Raw genomic sequence first — 16,681 nt, 5'->3', positions numbered from 1 at the left:
GACAAAGAAAAAATGACTGAGTATACCTGGGCACACCAATAAAATAAAAAAATTATATGCAGTATACAAAACACTACCTCAATAATATAAAGCTAAAGTTTGATTTTCTCTCTCTTTTTCGCCGTTTCCCTGGCCTCGTGAACCCTCTCAGTTCATACTTCCCCCACGCACTCTCTCATTCCCTTATTTCCCCTCCCCCCCTTAGAGGCCCGTGTGCCACACCCTCTCAGTCCCCTCGCCACACGTACCGCCATCAGCACTCCTTCCCCCGCCACCCACTCAGCATCACTAAAACACTCATTTCACTCTAACGTACGAGAGTACTTTGTTTATCGTTTTCTGGTTGTGACTGCGCATTGTTAAATTAAATAAATCCAGCTGATAACAGAAGCGCAGATCTCCAAAGTGGCTGGTGAAAAGATCAGAAAAAGCGATTTGTTTCGCTCATAGGTGTACTTCAGATGACATTTGTGAGAGAGTTAAGCTTAAACCGAAATGTTCACATTCAAAAGCGTGAACAACAAAATTATCAGATGTTCGTTTTATAAACTGAAACGCATTATTCTTGCTACGATTTATATGTAACTTATGTTCGTCTCCCTATTACATTATGGTGTCTTCAGCGGATTTAACCTTTTAACACGCGATAGTTGGAGTCCATAATTTTTACACTACTCTTTTATTACTTACATTTATTATTTTTTCGGCCAAAAATGTCGTTCCCTGTCATCTGGTGACAGTTACACGACTCACCGTCACTTTACTTATAAAACATCCACACATTTTCATCTACTGATATTTTTATTTCGTAATCGTCCAGCCGGCCGGTGTGGCCGAGTGGTTCTAGGCGCTCAGTCTGGAACCGCGCGACCGCTAAGGTCGCAGGTTCGAATCCTGCCTCGGGCAAGGATGTGTGTGATATCCTTAGGTTAGTTAGGTTTAAACAGTTCTGAGCTCTAGGGGACTGATGACCTCAGATGTTAAGTCCCATAGTGCTCAGAGCCATTTGAACCATTTGTAATCGTCCATATTGGTTTGCTTAAGTTTTTCAAATCTAACGACTACTCCTTTTTACTCTCTCTCAGTTTTTCTGCCTCTGTGTCTATGCGTGTGAGTGTCTGTCTGTGAGTGTGTGTGTGTGTGTGTGTGTGTGTGTGTGTGTGTGTGTGTGTGTGTGTGTGTGTGCATGAATATGTTCAGTAGTCTTCTTGATGTTTGAAAGGTGTTAAGGGCATTAAGACATTTGGGGCTAGTGGGAGAGACGGTTGCACAATGTTGCATGTGAATTTCATAGCGGTCAGAGAGTGGACAATGAGTTAGCCGAATGGTCCTGCCTTCCGACAAGTTTAAAATCCCGCCAACTACGGAGCGCGGCTGCTTTCGCGACCTGATGCTAGAAGTGGCCAGGGGCGACGTGCGAGTATTCTCTCTCGTGACGTGCGGTACAGCGGAACTAGTCAGTAGCATTGGCATCCTCTAGCAGTTGTGGTGATAGCTATTCCTCATTGAATCGCAGAGGCGTAAGGTCACGTATGTACAAGGGGCGTTCAATAAGTAATGCAACGTATATTTGTCCTACTTAAGTTACGGTTAAAAAAAAAAAAAAAAAAAAAAAAAGAGGCGGAATGGAACGTTCCTGTTTCAGACCCATAGTTTCGTGAAGTTCCGATAGCTGGCGGCGCTATACGTACCCTTCAAAATGACGTCTTTAAAGGTCATGTGTTCCAAGCAGAGAGCTGTCATTGAGATTCTTTTGGCACAAAACCAGAGCATCGCACATATCCACAGGCGCTCGCAGAATGTCTACGGAGACTTGGCAGTGAACAAAAGCACGGTGAGTCGTCTGGCGAGACGTCTGCCATCATCAGAACAAGGTCGCGCGTCTTCACTGGATTTAATCTGGGATTGTACAGTCTTTCTTATAAGTGATAGTTATGGATCAGGAAACAGTTCACGTCGTAATTATTACTTTACTCTCTTATTACTTACAGTTATTTCTGTCCGATCTCCAGCGTGCCAGCCGGCCGTAGACAGCTCTGACTACTGCAATATTGGAACGTGCGGACACTCTCATTCGAGGTGTTCGACGGATGCGGACGAACTTCTCCGTCTCCATGACAACGCAAGGCCTCGCATTAGTCTGCGCACCCGTTCTTCCTCATTCACTCTACAGTCCATATCTCCAGCCTTCCGATTTCCACCTGTTTGACAATTAAGGATGCACTCCATGCGAAGCAGCACGTTGATTATGGGGAGGTTTTTAATGCAGTAAGACGTTGGCTCCGACGTCGACCAGTAGAGTGGTACCGTGAGGGCGTACAGACGCTCCCAGTAAGGTGGGGCAAGGTCGTAGCATTGGATGGAGCTTATGTTGAAAAATAGGTCCAAATGGCTCTGAGAACTATGGGACTTAACATCTGAGGTCATCAGTCCCCTAGAACTTAGAACTACTTGAACCTAACTAACCTAAGGACACATCCATGCCCAAGGCAGGATTCGAACCTGCGACCGTAGCAGTCTCGAGGTTCCGGACCGAAGTGCCTAGAACCGCTCGGCCACAGAGCCGGCTGAAAAATAGGATTTTGTAGTCAGAAGAGAATAAAACTAACCAACTTTCAGAAAAAAAAAATTTTGCGTTACTTATTGAAAGCCCCCCCCCCCCCCCCCCCCCCGAATATTATGTGACAAGTCCCCGTCGCCCAGACCTGTGCAGTAGAGTGGAGTTGTATAGGGCGCAGTGTTCTCCTAAGAAGCGAGCGTGCTTCGAGTGTTTATAATACTTAATCTAAAGCATTTGTTTTAAAATAAATGGGGAAACTAATCACTGGACCTGTGCGTAAGGAAACGCGTTGGATGTGCTAACGGGAAAGCTACGAGGTGAGTGGCTTAGGTGCAAAAACGTAATCTCGGAATACAAGAGAAAATGGTCAATAAAATCATTTATTCCTAAGACATGGATGTGAGGCATGTACACAATTCCTGATAACACTAATTCCTAAAACATTAAAGAAAAGCATAGATACATTCACCGTTATAATCTACACCTAAAATCATTGGTGTGAATCATTCATACAACTGCTGTTGCCTAATGACTGATCGCAATAACTCGTGAAACAGTACACGTTTCGCAGTACACCCGCGTGCCCACGTGGTTTGTGGAGACGCAATTTCCAGGTATCGTGGCCAAATTGCAACAATATCACACCACGCAATCATGAACAGTTAACATTCTTTAAAACAAACATGAGATCGGACAGTTAGAGATGACGGTAGCCCAACGAACTCTAAGGTTCAACCAAGTGGTTAGCTCCCTACGGACGAAAGATACATAAATCAATGAAAATTTACGACAAGGCAAGGCTATCAATATTTAGAAAAATAGGCAAATAGGCATTCATATGGAAGCGAGTGCTCACTTCTTATCCACACCTTTGTGTGTCGCTCTTCCGGCGCGTCCAAGTCTGCTATAGAAATTTACTAAAAGAGAAATCTACCAAAGTTTTGCATTCCTTGCTGCGACAAGGTAAAGCAATCTTTCAAAGTTGAAAAGAGAGACCAAAAGCTAACAGCTCTCCTCTCGCCAAGTAACAACGCGCCACGCGGTCAGTCTAACTCACCCTTCTTCGACTGGAGCACAGCTGTGGACGCTTCCCGTACCGGCGGCAGACTGCCTCCCTTTTTCATCTCCAGCCTCTTCCACGCCCCGCGTGGACCGGAAAACCCAAAGATGCCATTTCCGCCACCAACCTAACGCAGGTGGATTTCTCACAAGTAGCGCAAACCTCTTTGCCTACTTGACCACTACGACAGTTGGCTATTCTGTACAACTGCTGCTGAATCTGTACGACTATTGAAAACTTTCTGCAGCAGACTACGGCACAGTCTAGCAACGTGACACACAACCACATTCATTCAATCACACCACTATGAGAGTTATGAGAAAAGAGAAACAAGGAAAAGAAAGAGAAATTGAAAATGGGCTACCGGACTGGTGAAAGGTGGCTACAGGACTCTTTCAATCTTGTTTCCAGTGAGTAAACGCTGTGTCTAGACACTGAGGATTTCTCTAAAGCACGTCGCTATTGTAAAATTTGTAGTAACAAAATTACAAAAAAACGGTGTTTAGAGATGTTCCTTAGTTGAAGACATTTTTGTTTGCTAAAGAAGTGTCCTAAAATAACTAGCTCGTAAATTTCCTTTTATACTTATATTTTATAGATGGCTGAGACTAAGTTCCCTTTTAATTCTTTTGCCAATTTATGAGTCTTTTCTGTGCTACTTAATTTAAGTGGTTGTTTTACTCGGTATGAAATGAAATGTCGTGTGGCTAGGGCCTCCCGTCGGGTAGACCGTTCGCCTGGTGCAGGTCTTTCGATTTGACGCCACTTCGGCGACCTGCCCGTCGATGGGGATGAAATGATGATGATTAGGACAACACAACACCCAGTCCCTGAGCGGAGAAAATCTCCGACCCAGCCGGGAATCGAACCCGGGCCCTTAGGATTGACAGTCTATCACGCTGACCACTCACCTACCGAGGGCGGACGTTTTACTCGGTGATCAAGGTGTCTTGAATATTTTTCACATTTCTGTTTTGAATGTTCATTTTGTAAATTATTATATCACTCCCGAGTGCGAGAGAGAGAGGTAGATAGATACATAGAGATACAGAGAGGGCACTCTGTGCGAACGTCGAATTGTACAAAAGGAACATACCGGCTGATCAAAAAGTCAGCACAAATTTGAAAACTGAATAAATCATGGAATAATGTATAAAGAGAGGTACAAATTGAGACACATGTTTAGAATGACATGGGGTTTTATTAGAACCAAAAAAATACAAAAGTTCAAAAAATGTCCGAACAGATGGCGCTTCATCTCTTCAGAATAGCAATAGTTAGCATCACAAAGTAAGACAAAGCTAATACGATGTTCTTTACAGGAAATGCTCAATATGTCCACCATCATTCCTCAACAATAGCTGTAGTCGAGGAATAATGTTGTCAACAGCACTGTAAAGCATGTCCAGAGTTAGGGTGAGGCGTCGGATGTTGTCTTTCAGCATCCCTACAGATGTCGGTCGATCACGATACACTTACGACTTCAGGTAACCCGAAAGCCAATAATCGCACGGACTGAGATCTGGGGACCTGGCAAGCCAAGCATGACGAAAGTGGCGGCTGAGCACACGATCATCACCAAAAGACGCGCGCAAGAGATCTTTCACGCGTCTAGCAATATAGGGTGGAACGCCATCATGCATAAACATCGTACGTTCCAGCAGATGTTTATCAGCCAGGCTGGGGATGGTGCAATTCTGTAACATATCGGCGTACCCCTCACCCGTCATGGTAGCAGTTACAAAACTTGAATCACGCATTTCCTCGAAGAAAAAAGGCCCGATAACTGTAGATGTGGTACATCCAACCCATACCGTGACTTTCTCGTCGTGCAGTGGAGTTTCCACGACAGTTCTAGGATTTTCGGTAGCCCAAATTCTGCAGTTGTGGGCGTCGACAGACCATCGGAGCGTGAAATGAGCTTCGTGTAATGGTTCTAATGGCTCTGAGCACTATAGGACTTAACTTCTGAGGTCATCAGTCCCCTAGAACCCTACTTAAACCTAACTAACCTAAAGACATCACACACATCCATGCCCGGGACAGGATTCGAACCTGCGACCGTATCGGCCACGCGGTTCCAGACTGAAGCGCCTAGAACCGCACAGCCACACCGGCCGGCTGAGCTTCGTCGGTCCACAACACGTTACTCAACCAATCATCTTCCGCAATCTTTTGAAACGCACACACCGCAAATGCCTTCCACTTCACTAAATCGCCAGGTAACAGTTTATGATGCCGATGGATTTTGTGCGGATAGCATCGGAGGGTACGCCTAAGTGCCAACCAAACAGTAGTGTATGGAATGCCCATGCGACGTGCGACTGCACGAGCGCTGACTTCCCCGTGCATAGACGAACCCGCGACAGTCTCCATTTCTTCCTGAACTGTCTCAGCAGCATTAATCCTTGTTCTCGGTCGGCCACTACGGGGTCTATCGTCTAAACAACCCGTGGCTTCGAACTTCGAAATCATTCTCGCCACAGCTGCATTTGTCAACGGACCTTTACCCGTTCGAATCCCCTTCCTATGGCGATGGGATCCTAACGCTGAACTAGCACATTCCCCATTCTGATAATACAGCTTCACTAAAAGCGCCTTTTCAGGTAACTTCAACATGCTGCGACTGCTGGCGCATCCGATTCTCTCATTACAGCTCCTTTTATACACGATTGTCGGCGGAGTCACTGACGTTTTCCTGTCCAGTACCATCTGTCGGACATTTTGTAAAACTTTTTTTTTCTTTGATCTAATAAAACCCCATGTCATTCGAAGCATGTGTGTCAATTTTTACCTCTCTATCTACATTATTCCGTGTTTTCTTAAGCTTTTAAATTTATACCGACTTTTTGATCACCCGGTACTTTATTTAGCTTCATAAGGAAACCTTAGAACCTTTTAGAAACACAAAGGTGAAAAGATAAAAAAATAAAAATTAGAATGCAGCGGGACTCGAACCGTGATGGAACATTTGCCCGGAGCCCGGGGCTGTTGCCCGGCTAACCGGCCTTTCACAGGTGCAGCCGCACCATGAAGAGCAGCAGATCAGCACGGCAGCTCGTATGAGCCGGTTGGCGCTGACGTCACAGCAGTGCGCAACCGCTATCGCTTCAGAGTGCCTCATTCGCGCGTTTCTTGGCAAATTTCTTTTGAGCCTGTTCTGTTGAGACGGATGTTACGATTAATCAAGGAAAACCCCCAGTTGGGAAACGGGGCCAAAATTAGTTGGTTACTGTCGAGTTGCAATTTACAATGTCTTTATTGATTACTTCGAACATTAAAAGTCATTTCTTTGTCACTTGACCAGGAACAGATCCAAAAAAGCTAGTAGGCATTTACTTTACGGTTGACGGCCAAGCCATTTTACTTAAAACCGACTTTGATAAAACATTTGATAACAAATCAAAATTTTCCAAGTAGTGAAATTAAAAACTTTACTTTACCGTTAATAGCCAAACCATTTTACTTAAAATAGACTATGATAAAGCATTAAATAACAAAATTAAAACACTCCAAGTAATGAAAAAAAAACCACCAATTTGAATACAATTTCGCTACCGAACATGTAGCGAGCCAGCTTCTTTTAAACTTTGGCACAACAAGATATTAAATTAAATTACAAGGTCTTGCTAACAGGGAGGCAGAAACAGCAACCGGCCGAAGTGGCCGTGCGGTTCCAGGCGCTGCAGTCTGGAACCGCGAGACCGCTACGGTCGCTGGTTCGAATCCTGCCTCGGGCATGGATGTGTGTGATGTCCTTAGGTTAGTTAGGTTTAACTAGTTCTAAGTTCTAGGGGACTAATGACCTCAGAAGTTGAGTCCCGTAGTACTCAGAACCATTTGAACCAGAAATAGTATTTTCAAAGGATGCCGAGTAGATTAAAACAATCAAAGTAAAGATACAGGCATTCACCTTTCACAATAACTAACAATTTTAAAGCCATGTAATTTTAAAAACCCACCAATGAAAGGCAAACTTAATCTTTTTAAACAGTGGCCAAAAAACAATCAGAGTAAAATACAACCATTTCACATTTTACAATAACTAACAACTTCAATACCATGTCCTGCGACCAAAGTGCCCTGGGACAGAAATAATTAACCAACCCGGTGTAAGGGAGGCCACAATTGTCTCCCGAAGGATGCTTAGGCTAGAAGCGGACTAGCAGACCCACAACACCTCATATTCAGCAATCACATAGACCTCACGCGAGGCCAGGGGAGGAGGAGGAATCAAATCAGGAACCAATACCCCTTCCCAAAAATACATTTCCTCCCAGGCAGTACTAATAAGAAGCCAAAAGATCACTGTCTGTAATTACACCGGCGACACGGACAGGAAATCCGAACGCAGGAGGCCACAAGGCAGAAAAGACTCTGGTTGCACGAACCAAAATTCTTCAATTAACATCTAAACCTTTGACTAACTTAACTTGCAGTTTATCAGAGAAGCAGCAGGTGAACTCCGATGCAAAGATTCCTCACACCCGACCGTGTCCACGTCGCCAGCGTAACCAACTGGGGCACAGTCACACAGCCACAGTCACCGGAGCCCTCGTCTTCTCTGCACCCACGGCGGCGAAATACCATTCCTCAGGCTAGCCGAGTTACTAGTCCATCATTCCCGCCTCCAGACGGATAATTTAAAGACGTCCGTTGCCGCTCCCACCAAGTAGTGACGGAACCATAGCCGTGGCCCCCGGGTGTTCACAGCAAGAGCTTACAGCCTTGTCCCGTCAACTCGTCAAACACGTCTCGCACCGCCAGGATAGACCACGCGGCTTCTCGGAACAACAGCCAACTCTCCACCGCCACTCCACGCCGCGGTCTCATCGTACGACATTCTCTAACTCCCTGTTTTAAAAACCGACCGACCGACTCGTCACCGCTGGGCAACCAACCGGCCATCCCCCCAAAGATCTTATTCCCTTACACAAGGCTAACAGGAAGCAACGACTCGAAGATCGATAAGAGCAGACACGCCGCCAGAGGGGAATCTCAACAGAATCGTACGCAGCATAACGATAAATATGAAAGAATCAATAACGATGGAATGAAATGACTCAGAACAATCTTTACAGCGCGATATATGTTGAGAGCCGACACACAGCTCATCTGTTAATGTGAACTTGCAATGAAATTCAACGTTATGAGAACTGACAATAAAATTCAACTTGTCTTCTAATACTTTGATGATGGAAAGAAACATGGTGTTTCTTGCGACTGTTGCAGTCTTATGACGACTGCCACTTTAGGACGAAATTGAAGCTGATGTGCGTATATTTCTTTAACATTTTATTTAAACGTTAAAAACACAGAATGTCAATGAATATTAATTATTTTGCTTTTCACTCTAGGCTCAATGTCTGGGACCACTTTTCGAGTAATGCTAATTCGAAGAGGAGCTCTTAAGTTGAAGTCTGCCAGCGAACTTTTGTGGGTGGATTTCGTTCTCTTCATTGCGCAAAATAACAGCATGTGCATGTCTGCACATCGACATAATCGTAGCTCCAGACTTGTAAAGTAGTGAAAATTGGGATTAGCCGAGCGGTCTAGGGCGCTGCAGTCATGGACTGTGCGGCTGGTCCCGGCGGAGGTTCGAGTCCTCCCTCGGGCATGGGTGTGTGTGTTTGTCCTTAGGATAATTTAGGTTAAGTAGTGTGTAAGCTTAGGCACTGATGACCTTAGCAGTCAAGCCCCATAAGATATCACACACATTTGAACATTTTTTTCGTGAAAATTTAAGTTGAGGAAACAGAAGTCTACGAGACTAATTTTTAAATAAAATTAATCACACCGGCGTCACATAGTGGGTGTATAAGTTCTAACTGGAGCAGTGTTTGCACAATGTTAACACAAGCGGAAAATCGGTGAAACTGCGCAACCCCTTGCAAACTAAAAAGCAATATGGTAACTTGCAGAGTCATTCGTTGAGTGTTCCTACCGAAAATGAAAATATATTTCTGTAGTGAAAATGCTGGGACAATTATTGAGACGTTTATTTCTCTGCTTCCATATGATGAATACCTTCTTCAGTCATATCGCTTAATGGGGGTAGGACGTCAAACGGGCCGACTTGGAGCAGGAGAGGCACCGCAGAAGAATTTCCAGTGCCTATACTTTTACAAATAAATTCATAAAACTTTGTCAGCATGACCATTAAGGATTCAGGATTCACACTCATAGCAGTGGAAGTTCAAAAACATAACAAAATAATTTTTTTACGTGTGAAATTTCATTTTTTCACTTACTATTGGCTGCAATTATAGCTATAAGTACATTTTTCTTCACAAGTAAGAGAGATTCTTTGATGAATTTTGTACAGCATACAAACCATACTTACTGGTGTACGAAACTATAGAATTTTCTAAATCTATTGTAAACTATGGTAAGTGTAAAAGCTTGAGATAATTAACTACAATATTTTTTCCAAACATAAAGCTTAAAATGTAAGAGCTCATTAATTTTTTCATAAATTAAATTGATTCTAGAGTTTCAGACACCTGTAAGTATGGTTTGTATGCTGTGCAAAATTCATCAAATCTCTCTTACTTGTGAAGAAAAATGTACCTATAGCAACAAATGCAGCCAACAGTAAGCGAAAAAATTATGAAATTTCACATGTAAAAAAAATATATTTTGTTATGTTTTTGAACTTCCACTGCTATGAGTGTGAATCCTGAATCCTTCCTGGTCATGCTGACAAAGTTTTATGAATTTACTTGTAAAAGTATAGACAGTGGAAATTAAAATGTCCTGTGGTGCCTCTCCTGCTCCAAGTCGGCCCGTTTGACGTTCTACCCCCCTTAAAAGCGTTTTTTTCTTTGTATTCAAAGTTTTGAAGCACATTAATTGAACACTGAGCGTATCAAGACACCATCGCATACAGTAAACGTACACATTATGCACCCTGCACTGCTACGCTGATAACAAATTATTAATATTTCTCATAAAATTAATGCACAGAACCTTTGAGGTATGTCTTGTGACTGCACCTGGAACCTGGAACCTGTGGTGTGAGTAGCGAAAGTTGGTGCTCAAAAATAATATCAAAATCATACTAAAAATTCTAAACTGAAAAAAATGAAGCTATGGACTTAAAAACTTGGGTATTGCTATATCTTTACATAATGGAAACGATTTTAACATTTGGTTTCTATCGGCAATGTAGAAGAAAAGTTAAATTTTTGGGTGGAGTCTCCCATGAAGAACTGCGCCGTGTACACTGTACTGCCGTGGACAAAACGAGCGAGACCCCTCGCCTTTTCGTTATGCTGATCCGCACAGCTTTAAAGTCTGCTTCACAGCATAACAGGCAAGGCGATTAAGTGCTACCAACATACTATAGACAGGCGTGAAATCGACAAACTATCCGAACTTTGTCAGACTGTTTTCAATCATGTGTAAGATTATATTAATGCTGATTAGTATGTTAAACACAACACGTACATATAAGATATAAAGGAAAGAAGAAACGCTAATTAGTATGAACTGTACTAATAAAAATGAATTTCAGCCTATCTAGACAACGTAACTGCTTTAGTAAGACAAAGTACACCAGATCGTTACGAAGTAGCAAAATATTATGCGCATTCGGCCGCGAAACGGTGTCAATGTTCAGACCAGTCATACTCGATTACCATTGCTGACCTACCGTGAAAGTGTGCAAATTTAGCAATGCGAGAAGTTTCATAACGAAATTCAGTTAAATATCACTCAGTGCCACACTTAAGTCAATTCAATTATTGACAGAAACGGAAAAAGTAGGCAGTAGCAAATATGAAATTCTACAAGAGTTTCATATTGACATCCACAGGGCTCCGGTACAGAATAAAGACAGCAATAAAGCGTATTGGGGGCGCGAGAATTTCTTAAAATTGCCTTACTGATGGTCTATGTGCCTCCATCGAGATTAGAACCGAAAACAAACCAGGCCTCCCATCGCTAGCTATCTTAAGAAATACTTCGGCTAATGAACGTTTTCTGGCTGTGACGAGTCTAATGGAGAATTCGAAACATTGTAGAATACGTTTGGCAGCTACGTAGCCGTTTCTTTCCGGGGATGGTGCAGAATTATCCTGCTAAATTTACTCGCTAATAACAGTATTTTGTTATTTCGATAAACATCCCGAATGATTATCACATAAGCGGTGACATAAAGGTAGAAATTTCTTGTTTTTGAGTCCAGAGAGCTCTAAGCAACAGAAACTGAAGATCATTTTGCCATTTCCCTTGCAATAGCAAACACTTTTCACTACGCTAGCAGACAACCCAGGCAAACAGTCCTCTATTATTACCCCACACGTGAATAATCCGGCAATTTCGCCTTGCCTGTTATGCTGTGTAGCAGATTTTAAAGCTCTGCGGATCAGCATAACGAATAGGCGCGGGGTGCCGCTCGTTTTGTCCACGACTGTACATTCGTGTCTAAGGCTACGCCGAACGTAATTATTCTCACTGCTCTGAAGGCAGCGCACTTCTCCTGCCCCACCAGCCTGCAGTGCTGCGCTATGCTGACCGCCCATTTTGCTGCGAGAGCTCAAACACAGGTGGCGAGCGAAGTTCGGCGCTCTTGTTCGCATAGCCACTTCCTCGACAGGCCTGCTGGAGTCTACGACACGTGTTACTAGAAATTAGTTTTAAATTACGCCGGAAGGTTGCAAAACTGCGAAGAGTCACTTTTTACGATAATTTATTTTGTTCAAGTGGCTCTGAGCACTATGGGACTTAACATCTGAGGTCATCAGTCCCCTAGACTTAGAACTACTTAAACCTAACTTAACCTAAGGACATCACACACATCCGTGCCCGAGGCAGGATTCGAACCTGCGACCGTAGCAGCAGCGCATTTATTTTGTCTTTACCAGTTTCATGCTGGTTTGCGCATATTCTAACGGAGGGAGAAAGCAGGGATTTAATTGCATGTCATTTGCCTGCGTTTCAAAATTTTGTATTCGGTGTCTGCCCATACAGATTTTGATTCTACGACCCTCCCTAGAAAAGACCTGGTCTTTGAGATAGTATTGTCAGTCTTCATTAGGGAATATTTTACAAATTTCGAAAGACATTTAGCTGATTTTGTGTCGTTTCCAGAGAACAGCACGGGAAGGCGGTATCTTTCTGTCACCCATAAAATGTATTTACTATATTTACAAGATTACCAATGATGAAGTTATACTACTTTTCAATATTTACAATTCTTTCAATGGTTCTGACGTTTTCTTCGTCATTGTAACTTCTGTGTGTGAGCCACACATGTTAGAAATGAATTTAAGTTCCCATTAGCTTGGCGTTTCTTTAAAACATTTACAATCGTTTCGTCAGTCTTCATTGCTGGACTTTTTCCTTCTGTCCCAGCAAAGTTTAAAATCAGTCGGTCGAACTGGTGGGCGTTGAACTCTGCATCTTCTTGAAGACTTTTCACTAATGAGTAAACACTCGGATGAATTTTTGATATTAATATACTTATCCTTCGGTTGCATCCTTTTGAGACGTTATTAGTGCGATGGCGCGTTCCATTCCAATTCCACATCTCTCTTGGTATATGTTCGTTATCGAGGCACTAGTCCAAGAAATAGTCATACAAGTCCTGCAGTTTTTGGTTTTCAGGCGTTCTCTCCTGAATACACAGACAAACATCGTCCAACGCTTCCATGGGAAGATGTGCTAGAGCAGAACACGACCTCATGTGCCATCGTATTTCCTCGTTTTCCTTATAGACTAGAACGAGACCGCAACAATGAACTTCTTTTAATAAACACTGAAGAAAATGATAACTGCAGGTAGTAGTCCAACACCAGAAAAGGAAATGTTTGCTCCTCGGGCGATGGCAGTTTCAAAGTCCATCATCAGAGTTGTAGGGTTACGTCCAGGCACGTCAGTTTTAATAACTAAAAACAAAACGTTCATATGTTTCTCTGTTTTTATTTGGCACGAAAGCGTCTACAAGTGGTATGGTGTTTGTCTCCTTCCACAAATACCGGCGTGGAGTGTCAACAACTGTCCAAACAGCCTGCTCGAACTCTTGAATGTTCCATTCACAAAGAATGATCAGCAGTTTGATAAATACGGTTTTCCCCTTTCGCTGGCAAGCACTAGTAGTCTGTCACTCGGTCCGCTGTTATCATCTGCAAGCAGGAAATTTGCTACCATCATTCATCAATAATTATTTTCTTGGAAGAATATTCCTCCAGAGTCGGTGGGATCTTGTGTAGTTCCCACATATTTTCGCCTAACGCGATGTAAAGATTGTTTCGTACTTCTGTGTGCTGTTACGAAGTCGTAGCCTCGATTGAAGACCGGCCAGAGTGGCCGAGCGGTTCTAGGCGCTACAGTCTGGAACCGCGCGACCGCTACGGTCGCAGGTTCGAATCTTGCATCGGGCATGGATGTGTGTGATGTCCTTAGGTTAGTTAGGTTTAAGTAGTTCTAAGTTCTAGGGGACTGATGACCTCAGAATTTAAGTCCCATAGTGCTCAGAGCCATTTGAACCATTTGAATCTCGATTGAAGAGCTGCCCAACTTTGAAACTGTAGCGTCTGTTTCTTTTGCCCGCTTCTTTGCGCTTACAGAATGTTTTCAGACTTTATTTGCTGCTTCATCGGGAATGCAAACACGACTACCTTCCCCTAAAACCGCGTTATTTTTTGTAGATAGTCTTCCTTTGCATTTATTCATTTCAAAGTTTACACAATGGCGGTAAGTAACTTCTTGTATGTCTGTATAGTCCACCATATACTGATGCCTTTCGTAAGGCCACCCTTTGGTGGTCTCGGTGAACTTCGTTATCTCAGCAGTAAATCACGGAACAGAGGTCAATTGCAGAGCGACGCACACTTCGAACTGGTGCGGGGAAACGAAACTTTGTGCTGAAATGGGCTTTGCCCTTCCCCAAAATATGTCTATAACACCCTGTCCACCGCCTATAGTGTCAAATGGTTCAAATGGCTCTAAGCCCTATGGGAATTAACATGTGAGGTCATCGGTCCCCTAGACTTAATAACTACTGAAACCTAATTAACCTAAGGACATCAGACATCCGTGCCCGAGGCAGGATTCGAACCTGCGACCGTAGCAGCAGCGCTGTCCCGGACTGAAGCGCCTAGAACCGCTCGGTCACAGAGACCGGACCTACAGTGTCCTGGACCTCGTGCAAATGTCAGCACATTTCCTCTGTGTAGAAGTGTCACCCCGTGAAAGTGTTACAAACTCCGCGAACCGCCATAGCTACCTACAGCAAGCAACTCGACTGTCCTGACCACTACACCTGGCTTTAATAGTCGATTAGTCACTATGTGACCATTACTTGTAACAAATAGTACCAAGAATGACGTTTTTTTATAAATCATGAATGTGCCACTACCTTGAAACGGTGTATTTCCATAACACACTACTTAGGATACGAAATTGCGAAATCCGATATAGTGTTTCCCATGCAAGCAGCATCAAATCTTAACAAAAGTAGATACCTTAGGGGTTGCGAAGCAACTCAAATCGCTTGATACGGGCAAGTCATCAGGTCCAGATTGTATACCGATTAGGTTCCTTCCAGATTACGCTCATAGAATAGCTCCCTACTTAGCAATCATATACAACAGCTCCCTCACCGATAGATCTGTACCTACAGATTGGAAAATCAGTGTTTAAGAAGGGTAGTAGGAGTAATCCATCGAACTACAGACCTATAACATTGACGTCGGTTTGCAGTAGGATTTTGTAGATATACTGTATTCAAACATTATGAATCACCTCGAAGGGAACGATCTATTGATACGTAATCAGCATGGTTTCAGAAAACGTCGTTCTTGTGCAACGAAGCTAGCTCTTTATTCGCACAAAGTAATGGCCGCCATCGACAGGGGATCTCAAGTTGATTCCGTATTTCTAGATTTCCGGAAAGCTTTTGACACCGTTTCTCACAAGCGACTTCTAATCAAGCTGCGGGCCTATGGGGTATCGTCTCAGTTGTGCGACTGGATTCGTGATTTCCTGTCAGGAAGGTCGCAGTTCGTAGTAATAGACGGCAAATCATCGAGTAAAACGGAAGTGATATCAGATGTTCCCCAGGGAAGCGTCCTGGGACCTCTGCTGTTCCTGATCTATATAAATGACCTGGGTGACAATCTGAGCAGTTCTCTTAGGTTGTTCGCAGATGATGCTGTAATTTACCGTCTAGTAAGGTCATCCGAAGACCAGTATCAGTTGCAAAGCGATTTAGAAAAGATTGCTGTGTGGTGTGGCAGGTGGCAGTTGACGCTACATAACGAAAAGTGTGCGGTGATCCACATGAGTTCCACAAGAAATCCGTCGGAATTCGATTACTCGATAAATAGTACAGTTCTCAAGGCTGTCAATTCAACTAAGTACCTGGGTGTTAAAATTACGAACAACTTCAGTTGGAAAGACCACATTGATAATATTGTTGGGAAGGCGAGCCAAAGGTTGCGTTTCATTGGCAGGACACTTAGAAGATGGAACAAGTCCACTAAAGAGACAGCTTACACTAAACTCGTTCGTCCTTTGTTAGAATATTGCTGCGCGGTGTGGGATCCTTACCAGGTGGCATTGACGGAGGACATCGAAAGGGTGCAAAAAATAGCAGCTCGTTTTGTATTACCACGTAATAGGGGAGAGAGTGTGGCAGTTATGATACGCGAGTTGGGATGGAAGTCATTAAAGCAAAGACGTTTTTCGTCGCGGCGAGACCTATTTACGAAATTTCAGTCACCAACTTTCTCTTCCGAATGCGAAAATATTTTGTTGAGCCCAACCTACATAGGTAGGAATGATCATCAAAATAAAATAAGAGAAGTCAGAGCTCGAACAGAAAGGTTTAGGTGTTCGTTTTTCCCTCGCGCTGTTCGGGAGTGGAATAGTAGAGAGATAGTATGATTGTGGTTCGATGAACCCTCTGCCAAGCACCTAAATGTGAATTGCAGAGTAATCATGTAGATGTATATGTAGATGCTGCAGTTCCTGTCGCCAGCCAAAAGTTAGTGTGAGTTCAAAATGGCATCATGTTTGCACATTGTCAACTGTATGTTATCCAATACCGCACCATT

The sequence above is a fragment of the Schistocerca serialis genome, chromosome 10 (assembly GCF_023864345.2).
Source record: "Schistocerca serialis cubense isolate TAMUIC-IGC-003099 chromosome 10, iqSchSeri2.2, whole genome shotgun sequence".
NCBI lineage: Eukaryota > Metazoa > Arthropoda > Insecta > Orthoptera > Acrididae > Schistocerca > Schistocerca serialis.
This window is presented reverse-complemented; position numbering follows the sequence as displayed.